Below are 15,560 nucleotides of genomic sequence, written 5' to 3' on the forward strand. Positions count from 1 at the left end.
CCATAGAGTCCCCCACAAACCAACAAGGAGACAGTGTCCTGTATGTAAAAGCAAAGAGCCTTTATTTTCTGCATGTTTGAAAACTCAATCCTTTTGTACGTCCAATATTTTGGAATAAACATAGAACCCTGAGCTCAGCTAGAGTTGGATTTTTATAGCAGTAAAGGTGGGGGTGAGGGATTTCTAAGGTTCATGATGACTGATTGGCTGGCATTTGTCTAGGGGTGTCCTGATGAATGTATGCTGGCAGGTGATCCTCTCTACAATGGTTGGAACATCAGGCACTTCCTTTGGGTGGTGTGTCCTGAGTGGTGCTCCAGTAATCTCAGTTTGTGGTTCTTCTTGCAACTGGGTATTGCTTCAAAGTAAACTACTGAAACTCAGGCCTCCATTAAACTCATCATTGGCTGAGTCTTACACTGGCAGGTGATAATGGTTAGAAGCAAAGAACTTCCTTTGGGTGGGCTGTTTCTATTTACCTTATCATGGTTGGTTCCTACTTTTCCCCCATCACAAGCACCAATGATAGGACCCAAGTTGTCCATGCTTTTAAGGAAGAATTATTGGGATCTAAGAACTACTTATGTTAATGAATCCATTAATTGACAACTTGGGCCTACTTTTCGGGCATATCAATGGGCACTATAGGTAGTTGTTGTTTTTTTCCCCATGCCAGGGAGTTCCCCCTTGTCTCAGCCTTTCAACCTTTTTTGATCAGGGAGTATGGGATTATATGTTCCTTTCTGCAACTACTTCAAACTGACATGGGGCATGGTTATCAGGGACCAAGCAGGTTGAAAGGCTAGCCAAAGATAGGGAGGGAATTCAGGCAATGTGGTGCTCATCAGACTCTGTTGAAAGGGACAGGGAATGTTCATATCAGCTGGACTGGTACACATCAGCTTTCAGAAAGTTCAGGGCTCACCACCATTCAGAGCAGGTTGTTGTCAGCAATTGATGCTTAGATGCATCTTCCAGCCAAGTGGAAGCCCATTGGAGATAAGTTTAAACTAGGAACAGAAATTAGAATTTATTTACTTAAAGAAAAATAATACATTATTGAAATCCATATTGTAGAAAAAGAGTAGACAACAGGTATCTGTAAACAGAAAGAATAGACTCATACCTTTGAGTTCTAGCAAAAACTACAGATTTTGGTTAGAAGCGTGTATATTTTTCTGCTGTTCATAGATCCATGTATGGTTTGGGCAGAGATGTCTTTGGCTTGATGAGAAACACCTTTTAGTTTATTTTTAAATGGCAATGAGAATAAATCTAAAATCTTAAACTTGTGACCCAAACAGTAACTGGTCATTGTTCTATCAGCTTATTAGAACTATACTATAGAAGGGAGGAAGAAATCAGAAATATTTTCAATATCTTAACCTGTATTTAAATTTTAAGTCATTTTTTAGATCCTCAAAGCTTATGAACCTTTATGTTCTCAGACATTAAAACATTTTCGTTTTATTTTTAGAAAACCTAGTAGCTTTAGAATGCACTACCAAGCTAGCTATATCTTTCTGGAAGGATCTGGATACCTTTTGCTGCTAAACTGACATTATAATTTCCCTAGCCATCAATACTATCAGAGATCTCAGAAGGATAAATAAAGTATATCTGAGTATAAATCAAGTAGTTACTGAATCTGTTAAAAATGACAGGGACAAGAGTCCATATACAGTTAGTCATACCCAGGTCTTCATAGCATTGGAGGCAGAAATATCCAGAACAGCAATCTTACAGTCTTAGCTATTCCCATAAGATGAAATTTTTTTCCTGTGGAAGAGGGACATGGAAAAAACTGACCTTATTTTTTCTAGGCAAAAGTGGTGCAATTAATTCTCCAATGTCCTGCTATTTGTCCACAGTCTGGACTGGGTCCTGGCAACAGGTGTTGCACTGAGGCACCTTGCCCAGTGGTTAGCATCATTGTAATCCAGGTGGAGACATCATGGTGTCCCATAAACTTCTTTGAGACCTTGGGTTATTGCTAGGATCTCAGAGTCTCTGTCTACTACAATAAGATTTTTATCATTATTTTAAATGCCATATTCAGCAGATCTCTGATGTATGAGGACTGCCTAGGCATGTCTGATTAGACAAACTTTGTTTCTAGTTACTTATTTTAAGTTTGACTTTGAAAACAAATACAGAGAACTTAATAAGGCTTATTCTTGTAACTAATTATATCAATACTTTAAGGATGACTGACTAACTTGTTATTTCCTAACAGTCTATAATAAGTTAGCAGCTTTTACAAGACTAGAACTCAACACTCTGTAATAATTTTTCAATTAAAGCTAATAAAGAAACTGAATTAGTCATTTTGAGGGTAAAGACAGAACAAGTTTTAACTAGCTGTTAATGTTTTCTCCTGTTAAGGCAAGGAAAAGGTCCCAGGGTAAAGTGGGAACAGGAGGGAGTCTAAGGGTTAACATTGCCCTAGGGCAAACTGAGACTCAGGTCTATCTTCCTGTTGATCTATAGAACCCATCTTGGCAGGTGTGTACCAAGTTGCCTGGAAAAGCTGCCCTGGGCTCTATATTTTTTCCCCCTTCACGAAGTAGCAATGATAGGATTCAATCATGGGTCCTATCCATCCAGGGCTCAAGGGGGTGATACTGGGACCTCAGTACCATCAGTTGAACAGTATTGACCCTTTCTCAAATGAAAGCCTACGAAAGTCTGTTGATGAGACAGGGACCAAGAGTAAGTAGCAGGAGCACGATGGTTAGGGGGCTATTAGGTTTGAGAGTAGTGATTAACCAGGGATACCAGTTGAACAAGTTTTCCTACCTTCCGGTTTCCACGGGAGCCATGTGGAAATAATTCAAAGATATACCTTTGCTCACTTAGGAAGCTTAAGAATAGGACATATAAATTTAATTTGTATAGGGATATATAACCAGAATCTTTGTAATGCATGGTTTGAAATATAATAATTACCATACTGACTGGATTCCCCTCAGGTGAAAGAGACAACTTAGGTTTAATGTCAGGGCATTCTGTTCCTCAAGAACACTGTGAAAAAAAAGGCTGAAAGAAGGGCTAAAACAATTCGGAAATGTTTCTTGAGCATATTTCAGGATACCTTGAATTTCTTCCTAAAATAATAGTTTCAAACAAAGATGAAAATTTGTAAAATAACCTTAGAAGAGAGAGTCTGCAAATGCACAAGGGAATCCAAGAATTATTACAGAAATGTGAAAGTTGCAAAGGATTTCAGATGAAAGAGCAGAGTCACGTACCTGTGATAACTCTAGACCATATCTGAGGAAGATGGAGTACACAGGTTGTAAAGAAATGTTTACTGCACATTGTGCTTAGGGAACTGATAAGCAACCCTTAAAAGCCGTCCCATGTTTATTTAAGAAGTTACGTCCCACTATGCCCAATCAGACTCTTCACACCATGGCACAGAGAGAAGTTGAGGGGAATCTGCTAACATTTTGTGCATTTTTAAATAGAAGGATCAAGAATTTCAATACTTTTTTAAAAAAAGATTATTCTTTTTTTGTCTTTTTGATACACACACATGCACACACACATATGTATATATATGCCATGCTGACCTCAAACTGTCAACCCTTCTGCCTCAGGCTCCCAAGTGCTGACATTACAGCTATGTATCACCGCATGTATCACGCACAACAGGGTGTTAAAGAGATGAACGGTGAACCAAAACTCAGTAGATTGCTCTGGGAAGTTAGTTATACAGCAGCTCTGAAGTTTGGACTGCAATATTCTTCTCTAGTCCTGTCTTTTGGGTTCTGAGTGTCCCTTGTGTTTGGAGGTCCGTTGCCTTTACATGGGTTGGAAAGTTTCTTCTATAATTTCATTGAATAGCTTATCTATAACTTCCATTTTGTTCTCATTCCTTCTTCAACTCCATTGATTTTTAAGTTTGATCTCTTGGATATTTCCCAGAGTTGTTATAAGTTTTGTTCATGTTGTAAAATTGTTTTTCTTTATAACATCTTAATGTACTTTTCTCTCAACTTTCCCCTCCATTTCTGGAATTTGCTCTTTCTCTTGGTCTTGCTTGTTGATGATGCTTTCTGATGTATTTTTACTTGATGGATTAATTCTTTCATTTCCACAATTTCTGTTTGGTTCCTTTCCAGTGTCTCAGCGACCAAATATTCTCAGGTTACAAATAAACATTTCATTGGTGACCTTGTGCACATTTGTGGTGTGTGTCTTTGGGAAGGGAGAATGCTGGGCAGGGAACAGGGCAGTGGAAACAGTGAGGCTGTGCTTTTGCTTGTGTGCTTCATGTAGGAGCATTTTTCAACTGGACGCGTGGTGTGGGAGGTCCTTCTGTCTATGTGTTGCTTTTATTGGTTAATGAATAAAGAAACTGCTTTGGCCTATAGCAAGGTGGAACTTAGATAGGCAGGAAAAACTGAACTGAATGCTGAAAGAAGGTGGAGTCAGGAGAAGCCACGCAGCTGCCAGGGACAGACGCCTCTGCAGCAGCCTGCTGAAATTTTGCTGGTAGACCACGACCTCATGGTGATGCATAGATTAATGGAGATGGGTTAGTTTAGAATATAAGAACTAGCTAGCAGTATGCTTAAGCTATTGGCCAAACAGTATTGCAAATAATATGGTTTCTGTGTGGTTATTTCGGGGCTGAGCAGCCAGAAATGAACAAGCGGCCTCCCTACAACAGACTTGGGCATTTTTTCCCTCATATGTAGTATGGTAAGGCGTGGGGAAGATTTTAGAAGTGCAGTCCCCCTAGTTTTACAGAGAGATTCAATGAGCAGTGAGGTTGGTGACATTTGACTTTCATTAGTCTGCTGTGCAGATGGAGTCACATGACTTTACTTGGGCATGACTCATTAGTGTTTTGTCCTCTGTAAATGGTCTCTAAATTTAATAGTGGTATTGTGTAATCAATCATATGGGTCTTGTCAGTGGAGAAGCAGGTTGAAAGGCTAGCCAAAGATAGGGAGGGAATTCAGGCAATGTGGTGCTCATCAGACTCTGTTGAAAGGGACAGGGAATGTTCATATCAGCTGGACTGGTACACATCAGCTTTCAGAAAGTTCAGGGCTCACCACCATTCAGAGCAGGTTGTTGTCAGCAATTGATGCTTAGATGCATCTTCCAGCCAAGTGGAAGCCCATTGGAGATAAGTTTAAACTAGGAACAGAAATTAGAATTTATTTACTTAAAGAAAAATAATACATTATTGAAATCCATATTGTAGAAAAAGAGTAGACAACAGGTATCTGTAAACAGAAAGAATAGACTCATACCTTTGAGTTCTAGCAAAAACTACAGATTTTGGTTAGAAGCGTGTATATTTTTCTGCTGTTCATAGATCCATGTATGGTTTGGGCAGAGATGTCTTTGGCTTGATGAGAAACACCTTTTAGTTTATTTTTAAATGGCAATGAGAATAAATCTAAAATCTTAAACTTGTGACCCAAACAGTAACTGGTCATTGTTCTATCAGCTTATTAGAACTATACTATAGAAGGGAGGAAGAAATCAGAAATATTTTCAATATCTTAACCTGTATTTAAATTTTAAGTCATTTTTTAGATCCTCAAAGCTTATGAACCTTTATGTTCTCAGACATTAAAACATTTTCGTTTTATTTTTAGAAAACCTAGTAGCTTTAGAATGCACTACCAAGCTAGCTATATCTTTCTGGAAGGATCTGGATACCTTTTGCTGCTAAACTGACATTATAATTTCCCTAGCCATCAATACTATCAGAGATCTCAGAAGGATAAATAAAGTATATCTGAGTATAAATCAAGTAGTTACTGAATCTGTTAAAAATGACAGGGACAAGAGTCCATATACAGTTAGTCATACCCAGGTCTTCATAGCATTGGAGGCAGAAATATCCAGAACAGCAATCTTACAGTCTTAGCTATTCCCATAAGATGAAATTTTTTTCCTGTGGAAGAGGGACATGGAAAAAACTGACCTTATTTTTTCTAGGCAAAAGTGGTGCAATTAATTCTCCAATGTCCTGCTATTTGTCCACAGTCTGGACTGGGTCCTGGCAACAGGTGTTGCACTGAGGCACCTTGCCCAGTGGTTAGCATCATTGTAATCCAGGTGGAGACATCATGGTGTCCCATAAACTTCTTTGAGACCTTGGGTTATTGCTAGGATCTCAGAGTCTCTGTCTACTACAATAAGATTTTTATCATTATTTTAAATGCCATATTCAGCAGATCTCTGATGTATGAGGACTGCCTAGGCATGTCTGATTAGACAAACTTTGTTTCTAGTTACTTATTTTAAGTTTGACTTTGAAAACAAATACAGAGAACTTAATAAGGCTTATTCTTGTAACTAATTATATCAATACTTTAAGGATGACTGACTAACTTGTTATTTCCTAACAGTCTATAATAAGTTAGCAGCTTTTACAAGACTAGAACTCAACACTCTGTAATAATTTTTCAATTAAAGCTAATAAAGAAACTGAATTAGTCATTTTGAGGGTAAAGACAGAACAAGTTTTAACTAGCTGTTAATGTTTTCTCCTGTTAAGGCAAGGAAAAGGTCCCAGGGTAAAGTGGGAACAGGAGGGAGTCTAAGGGTTAACATTGCCCTAGGGCAAACTGAGACTCAGGTCTATCTTCCTGTTGATCTATAGAACCCATCTTGGCAGGTGTGTACCAAGTTGCCTGGAAAAGCTGCCCTGGGCTCTATATTTTTTCCCCCTTCACGAAGTAGCAATGACAGGATTCAATCATGGGTCCTATCCATCCAGGGCTCAAGGGGGTGATACTGGGACCTCAGTACCATCAGTTGAACAGTATTGACCCTTTCTCAAATGAAAGCCTACGAAAGTCTGTTGATGAGACAGGGACCAAGAGTAAGTAGCAGGAGCACGATGGTTAGGGGGCTATTAGGTTTGAGAGTAGTGATTAACCAGGGATACCAGTTGAACAAGTTTTCCTACCTTCCGGTTTCCACGGGAGCCAGTCTGTTCCCTATCATTAATCCTTTAACAAGGTCATTGAATCTCTAATTACCCCAGAGTGATTGACTTAGAAACAACATTCTTCCCCCAAGACAGCACATTCAATTCTGTGAGGCAATCTCATCCAGAGAATCTAAGGAGGTCTCTAGCTTGAGTATAGACTGTTCTATGTTTTTGAGATCTGAATTGATGGCCAACTGTAGTGCCTGGTAACCTTGGAGGATTAAGTCTGAGGTGCCCACCCCCGTAGTTCCAGATATGGCCAGTCCTATCAGGGAAGAGAGCAATATAGCTGTTGCTCCTATAGCCCGTTTTCCCCTGACAGGAACAGGACATAAGGTCAGTTCCATTTGGGCCTCTGTATTGTATTTTATGTTGACAAACAATTAGACCATCACACAAAATCCTCATCCTCTGTGAAGGACTGTCCCATGGATGCAGGGACTGAGCCCCAACGTGCAAGTCCACCATCCAGCAGATGCCGAATAGAAGGTTTTATTTTGTATGCTGATGGTTTGGTTACATAGACCCATTGGGGCTTGCCTTCCAGGTTGGCACTACACAGGTCCCCGTACCTGTCAGATGTTGTAGTGAAATTTTTTCTTGGTTTTCCCAAGGGCAGAATTTTGGGAAGACTGAGGTATAAACACCAGTTATTGCAACTCCAACATAGAAAGGGGGTTGTGTATTCAGATAAAGCCAGCATTCTTTAGTCAAATTGGGTTCCAAAGCATTTATCACTGGAAGCATTTTGAAACCAAGTCTCATACAGGGTGTTGACCATATGAAGAATCTTGGCTCTGAGAGTTGGTTCCCAAGAGGACTACTGGTGTCTGGACCCCTTCTGGGGGTCTGGAGACTAGAGCCTCCTGAGGTATCAAGACTGAATTATATCCTGTTGCCACTGTGGCGTTTGTCTGAACCTCTAATCTAATAGTGAAGAGGGCCCCTGGTACTGACCCAAGATAAGGCCCAGGGCCATCATAGATTTGAATACATCAGGTTTTACTAGTAGTCCATTTCTCAATCAGAGGCCATTTTCCTTGATCAGCAAATTCTATCCTGAAAGGTTTACATTTTTTCTTCCATAGGACTCACAATCCATATCATATATACCCTGTCAGACAGTGATCACATCATCTCTTATTGGTGGTGTCCACCAGACACCAGTACTCACACATTTTCAAGATGCACAGAAGTAAGACTCGGATCCCCTACATTGCCGGGACTAGGACTTCTCAGTCTTGTTCCCTGGCAGACATAAAAACTGCTCTCTCTCTCTCAGCTGGCAACTGTCTCGGTTGGCCAGAAATAAATCCTGCACCTCAAATTCTAGAGAAGGGTACCAGATCGCAGGAGGAGTCTCAGCTGATTCTTGCTTGAGGATTTCTACAGGGGATGTGCCAATGACAGTCCAAATGAGTTCTGCAGGTTGGTGGAGACTAACAGTAAAGAGGGTGGTAGAGGATGAACAGTGCCAGCAAGCATAAGATCTTCATGACGGAGGAAGATGGATAAGTTCGAGCTTCAACGGGTTATCTTGATATTCAGCTCTCCAACATGAGGGGGCCTTTTTTTCGGAGATGACTCTGTGGGCTCCTCTATCTCTGTATCTTCCAGCCTGGCATGGGTGTAATGAATCCAGGTGACAATGCCATCTACTTTCATGGCTGTTGGAGATGTCAGGATCACAGTATATGTCCCTTTCCAGTGTGGCTCAAGGGGTTCTCTCTGATGTCTCTTTATGAAGACTCAACCTCCTGGCTGAAACTTGTGAGGTGCGGGTGGTGGAGCTGTCTCATAAATGGCCCTCAGGTGAGACCATATGTCCTTATGCACAAAAGCCACAGCCTCCAAGGAGATAACCAGGTTAACATCATCAAACTCAGTAATAAGCTCAGATTTGAAGTTGGACAAAATAGGAGGGGGTCTCCCAAACATGATTTCAAAGGGGGTTAATCTCAAGGTATAGGGCAAATTTCAAACTCTATAAAGGGCAAAGGGGGAGAAAACCACCCAGTTGCAGCAAATTTCCATTGTTAATTTGGTAAGGGTCTCTTTCAGGGTCCTGTTCATGAGCTCTCTATAAATACTAAAAGATATTTGTAACCATATTTTCAAGGTTTTACCTCAGTGAAGTCTATCTCCCAGTGGGAATCTGATTTTGTACCTCTAAGTCTGGTTCCAGAATTTTTAGTTTGATTGTCTGCACTGGTGAGTCGTCAGGCCAGATATTTATTAACTATTTGTTCAGTCTTGTGCCGAAGGTCAAAGATTTTTCACTGAGACTGTCTGATGAGGTCTTCTGTTTTTCGGGTGCCAAGGTGGGTAAAGCGGTGAATGTGATGAAGGAGGGTTTCTGCCAGCTTCCCTGGCAAGATGAGTCTTCCATTTCTGGTCATCCAGCAATTCGCTGGCTGTTGTGGTTGCAATGCTCTTGGTAAGCGCTGTGTCATGCGTCAGTCAGCAGGAGTACAGGTTGGATCCTCCAGGTTAAGCAGTTCTGGATCGGGTAGCATCAGGGCCAGGACAGTCATTTGCTCTGTGGCTTCTTTTGCCACCTGCCCTCTGGTTCCCTCTAGCCATTGGGGTATCAGCTCTTTGATGCCCAGGACAGGGGATAATGGCCAATTTGGTTGACAGCCATAATGCTGCCAGTAAGTCTAAAGTCTCCTGTTTGTTTTTGATAGCCTTGCCTTCTGCAGTAAGGAGCCCACGCTCCTGGTAAATGGCCCCATGTACATGGGTTGTGGCAAAGGCACAGCAGCTGTCCATATACACATTCAGTCTCTTTCCTTTTGCCATCTCAAGTGCCTTAGTCAGTTTGGTTTTTTGAGCAGATGTCCCAGATGCGAGGGTTGTTGCCCATGCAGTGTCTTCTTGTGTTACCACAGCCACCCCCCGCATACCTTTTGCCATCACCTGTAAAGCTGCTCCCATCCGTGTACCAGGTGAGCTCAGCATCCTGCAAGGACTGGTCTAGTAGGTTTTCTCTCCGTCCATGTACCTGGCTCAGGATTCCTGCACAGTCATGTAGTAGGGCATCCAGATACGGATCAGGGAGCAGGGATGTAGGATTTAAGAACACAATTGGAAGAAACCTTATGCGAGGTGGATTAAGGAGATTTTGATAGTGAGTTCTGTGAGCATTACTCAGCCATTGATCAGGCAGTTGTTTGAGTGCTCCCTCAATGGTATGAGGGGTAGTGATGAGGAACTCTTGACCCAAAGTCTACTTGTCAGCATCTTTAACTAATAGGGTGGTGGCTACAATGATCCTTAAACACTGGGATCAACTTTTTTTGACCGGTAGGCCACTGGCCTATTCCAAGGTACTAGAGTTTGAGTGAAGACCCCTTGAGCTATGTCTTTTTTTTTTTAATCTACCTACAGGTGAAAGGTTTTGATGATACCTGACAATCCCACGGTGGGCACTGAGAGTAGGGAATTTTCTAAATTTTATTGAAGACCTTGACTTCAGCCTCAGTCCATTGAAAGGGCTGACTTCCTTTTCTTGCCTCATACAGTGGCTTAATCAGCTCAGTGAAGCTGGTAATCCAGAGATGACAGAAGCCAGCTGACCCAAGGAATTCTCTAACATCACTCCTGGAAGTTGAGGTGGGTATTTTAGGCAGTCTCTTTCCAAGGTTCAGAAAGTCAACGCTGGCCCTTGAGTATATATCCAAAAAAAGTCACTTTAAGTTTGGTAGATTTGGGCCTTTTTAGCTGATGCTCAGTACCCCAGGGTTCCCAAGGCAGTAAGCAAAACACCAGTGCTTGCTTACCTTGCAATCTTCTTCACTGTCAGCTGCTGTCAGGAGGTCATCCACACACTGCAGGAGAGTGACCTGTGGGTGTTTCCTCTGGTATTCCCTGAGGTCCTCATGTAGGGCTTCATCAGTGATGGTTGGGGAGTTTTTGAACCCTTGGAGGAGCCTGGTTCAAGACAATAGTCCATTGTATCCCTTTACATGGTCATGCCATTCAAAGACAAACAAGGACTGGCTCTTTGGTACTAAAGGCAGGCTGAAGAAAGCATCTTTGAGATCTAATACTGTGTACTAGGCCCAGGTGAAAGGAAGTGAGCTCAAAAGGGTGTATGGATTTGGCACGTTCACTCATCCATAACCTTGTGATTGACCTCCCTAAGGTCCTGAAAGATCCGGTAATCATTCAAGTTTGACTATTTAACAGGGAACAAAGGAGAATTCCAGTCTGAGCAGCAACAGAACAGAATTCCTAGTTTCATGGGGTGCCTGATGTGGAGGGTGATTTCTTCCTTTGCCTCCCAGGACATGGGGTATTGCCACACCTGGATGGAGATGGCATCAGGCTTGATCTCAACGAGCACTGGGGCTCCATGTTTCACCAAGCCCATTCCCCCAGTCTCTGCAAATGCCTCTGGATATTGGAATAGCCATGTAGTCATGTCCTCATAGTCCTTATGTTTCTGGGGAAATTCTTAGCCCAGTGTCCCATTTCCTTGCAATAAGCACATTGATCTTTCTGCAGCCTGGGGTGCTCCCTTACATGGGAGTCCTTACCTTGGCCTCTGACTAGGTGTCTCAGTTGACACTTGTTTTTATTGGATCTCCTGCAGTGACTGGTAGGGGGATCCTAGCCGTATTTCAAGCGTGCTTCGCATTCTCTTCAGCAATGGCTCTTCTCTCTTTATCCTCTGGGATTTAGTGGTTATTGGGCACTTTCTGAGCTACTGCTAACAGCTCTCAGATGCTCTTATCTGCAAGCTCATCTGTCTTCTTCAACTTGTGCCTAATGTCAGGCGTGGCCTGATTAATAAAGGCTTATTCTCCTTGGCCTCAGGATCTTGAGTAGAGTATGTCCTAAAGGCCTCTGTAATCCGTTCTAAGATGGCTCATTGAAACTTTGTCTTTTCTTGTAGTACATTACTGACTTTGGCCAAATTGTTGGCTGATGAGCAGCTGCATGAAGACCTCTCATCAGAACCTGTTGATAGACCTGGAGTTCCTCCTTACCTTCTGCCAAGTTGAAATTCTAGTGAGAACGGGTCAGCGGGAAGCTTTGTTCTATTAGGGCAGGGTTGAGAGTTGGGTTTCCATCAGGTCCTGGGAACTTTTGGGCCTTTGTCAGAATTCTTTCTCTTTCTTCCATGGTAAGTAGCACCTATAACAACTGATTATAATTTTCTCAGGTGGGTTCCTGGGTGAATATAACAGAATTTAAAAGGTTAATAAGGGCCCTCAGATGGTCTGAGAAACTGGGGTTTTGGTTTTTCCAGGTATAGCAATCACTAGTGTTAAAGGGCCAATGCTGCATCTGTTCATTGCTTTTATAGCCCTGTGAGTCAACCGCCCTCAGTGGAAGGGCAACAGAGTTGGTCATCTGGGGCAATTATCTTCTGGTGAAGGGTGGGCTTTCCAAATCCCCTGAGCCTCCCTGGTCCCTGTCCCTGGCCACCTAATCAGTTTGGGGAGTTGGTCAGTAAGGGGGAATAAGGAGTCCATCCTCTATACCTCTTTGCAGCACAGGGGTAGAGGGCTTAGGATCCTCTTGCCTTTTGTCCTCCTGTGAGGTGAAGACAGTCTTGTTTATCAGCTCTGTGGAGATACAGGGCTTTAACCAAGGACAAGGGTGTGCTACAAAGTTCTTCAAAGCAATTATGTAAGGAATCTGGTCCGGGTGTCCAAGTTCACCAAAAATCAGGTCTTTTGTCCTAAAAATGATATACAGGCCAAAGGTTCCCTCTATTGGCCAACAGGTTCCAAATGCTGGCCATTTGGTCTTGCAGAATATGGTTGTAATTTCAGCCCCTGGCATCAATCTTTGGAAGCCCACCAAACCTTGACCCTTCACCAGGAAAGTTCAAAAACACTCCTACAGGTTATTTAAAATTTCTCCCAGAGAATAAACATGGGGTCTTTCATCTTCCTCTTCGTGGTCATGTCTGCTTTCTCTTCCCCCCTTGGGCCACCTGAGAGTACAGATGTCCAATTAAACCAGGATATCTTTTAATTTGTCCTAATTTGGTCTGATTTAAATTATTTATGTTGGTGGAGAGGTTTGTTTTTAGGAATATTCCTAACATTTTGGAGATTCTGCCAGGGGTGTTGTTTTTTACACAGGCTCAAGACAATGTGTTGGAAAAGGCCCTTATTGCCTGTGCTCTGTGCCAGGCTCAAATTGCTTACAGGCTAGATTGGCTTCATCTTGGTAAGCTCTCATTTTATGCTCTGTGCTGGTAGGGTAGGGGGTTCATTTATGTCTTTATTTGTCGGGCTTTCCATTGAAGTCACGATAGCTCAGTGAAAGTCTGACCCAACTGGCTAAGGTGGGCTTAGCTGGTGTGAAAATTGCATGGTCAGGGAAGCCTACCATTCAATTTCCACAATCCCTATCCCATTTTGGCTCAAGAGTTATCCCAGTGGATGCACTGTGATAGACTTGAGCCCGCAATTGGGCATAGACTGTTAAAATGGGATCTTGCAATTGAAAGCCAGATCTGTTATCGTTCCTGAGCTGCCTCCTACAAAATCTTTATAAATTGGTACTTTCTGATACAGTCTGCCCTGAATGGCTAATTTCTCTATGAACTAAGATTTGGCCTAAATAAGACCTTGACAATGGAACATGATGGCCACTAGAGGGAACTCTTGAGTTTTTCATCCTCCGTGACCTAAAAAATATTTGCCACCATGGGAATAAATGGACAGAATTTGCATATGTCCACAGTTCTTGGGCACTTCGCTCTCGCCCCTCCCTCAGTAGCCAGTGTCTTGCAGCACCCGTTTTGGTCACCAGGGTCATGGTGCCTCCAGATTCCCAACCATCTTGAAATTGGGACCCTGATAACTCCACCATGACCATGCATCCAGAGGCACTGGCCCCTTCCCCACTCACTCAAACCCTTACTACCAACCCCCTCCTGTGGAACAACATTCTCTACATTCCTCCCCTTACCTATGCCCACCTACTCTCCCCCCCCCCCCAGCCAAACAGAAAGTTCAAGGTCAACTTTCTCCTTAACCTACTTCCTCCCTTCATCTCACTCCTGCCTCATCTTCCTATACTCCCCATGCCTCAATCTACTTCTTGGACCTCCTCTATACACTGGACTAACCCCTCCCAATCCTGTCTCCTCTCATAGCACACCTCACCATAATCCCACCTTTCTCTGCCCTCTCTGGGAGGTAGGGGGAGTTGATGGCATTATTAAAGTCCATGTTCCCTTCTCTATTCCAGAACTCTCTCAGATAGAAAAGTGGTTGGGTTTCTTCTCTGTTAATCCTTCTGTTTATATTAAGGAGTTTTGCTATCTCTCCCAGGTCTATGATCTAAACTGGCATGACTTTTATGTCATCCAGACTTCTACTCTCATCCTGAGGAGTGAAGTAGCATTCAGACAGCAGCTAGACGGTATGCAGACCAGACTCACCTAATAGACAGTGCAGTCCCTGTGGGAGAAGTGGCTGTCTCTTTGAAAAGGAGATTGACTGTTTACTTTATTAGACATGATTCCCATTTCCTTAAAGGGAGATGCTCTCTCTATACATCAAGACTGTTCAATATGCAAACTTGTTGAATAAATGTAGAATGAAGCACACGTCAGTCCCTCCACTTGTCACGTGTAAAAACAATGTAAGAAATCCTTGCAGTAGATAATTATATGTTCCTACCCCTAAGCACAGAACACGTGTCAATTGTTAGTGCTAGGAGAACATGTGATAGTTTCTTCTACATGTGTATCCCTTTATTAGCTGACCACACTCCAGTGGAAGACCACACATTCAAAATTATTTTGGCAGCACAAACTAATCTTAAGAGGTTTTTGTTTTTGTTGTTTGTTTGTTTGTTTTGGTTGGTTGTTTGATTGGTTGGTTAGTTAGTTGTTTGGTTGGTATTTTTTTTTTTAGGACACAAAGTTAGATGGGTAGGGAAGGGGAATGAATCTGGGAAGAGCTGAAGATAAGTATGCATTGTCTGAGATTTCTGTCCTGTCAGGTCCTGAAGCTGTTTAGTCCCAAAGAAATACAAAGAAGTCTACATTAATCATAAATGAGTTGGACTCTTAGCTCAGGCCTGCTATTAACTATTACAGCCTACATTAACCCAGAATTCTTGTCTGTGTCAGCCATGTGGCTTGGCACCTTTGATCAGCAAGGCATTCTCATGTTGCTTCCTCTGCATCTGGTTTATGACTGCAGACTCAGTCTTTCTAAGAATTCTGCTGTTCCTGCCTGGCTACCGGCAAGTCATCATTTTATTAAACCAGTACAACTTACAAAACGTTACAGGTACAGGATCATTGTCCCACCGCAAGTATGAACACAATGCATACAAAATTCTTAAAGAACAGATTTTAAGAAAAAATAAATATAAAGAGCAGAATAAATAAGTAAATAGAAGACAATGAAGAAAAGAGAAAATAAAAAATAAACAAAACATCAAAAAGTAAAATTTACAAGAAAAATATAAGAGATCAAAAAGAATTAATTTCAATAGATGCTTATTGATTTCTTTTTTAAGTCTTATTTTTGCTTTTTAATTATGTGTATATCTTGGGGGGGAAGGTAAGTGCACATGAATATGTGTGCCCAAAGAGGCCAAAAGATGGACT

General features: G+C 42.0%; 1 protein-coding gene across 1 annotated transcript in view; it reads left to right on the forward strand.

Annotated features, from left to right (window-relative positions):
- LOC130885468 (aldo-keto reductase family 1 member C13-like) overlaps positions 1–15,560 on the forward strand; it is a 288,678-nt gene that overhangs the window by 45,071 nt on the left and 228,047 nt on the right. The window lies entirely within an intron of this gene.

The sequence above is a fragment of the Chionomys nivalis genome, chromosome 13, assembly GCF_950005125.1.
Source record: "Chionomys nivalis chromosome 13, mChiNiv1.1, whole genome shotgun sequence".
NCBI classification, from domain to species: domain Eukaryota; kingdom Metazoa; phylum Chordata; class Mammalia; order Rodentia; family Cricetidae; genus Chionomys; species Chionomys nivalis.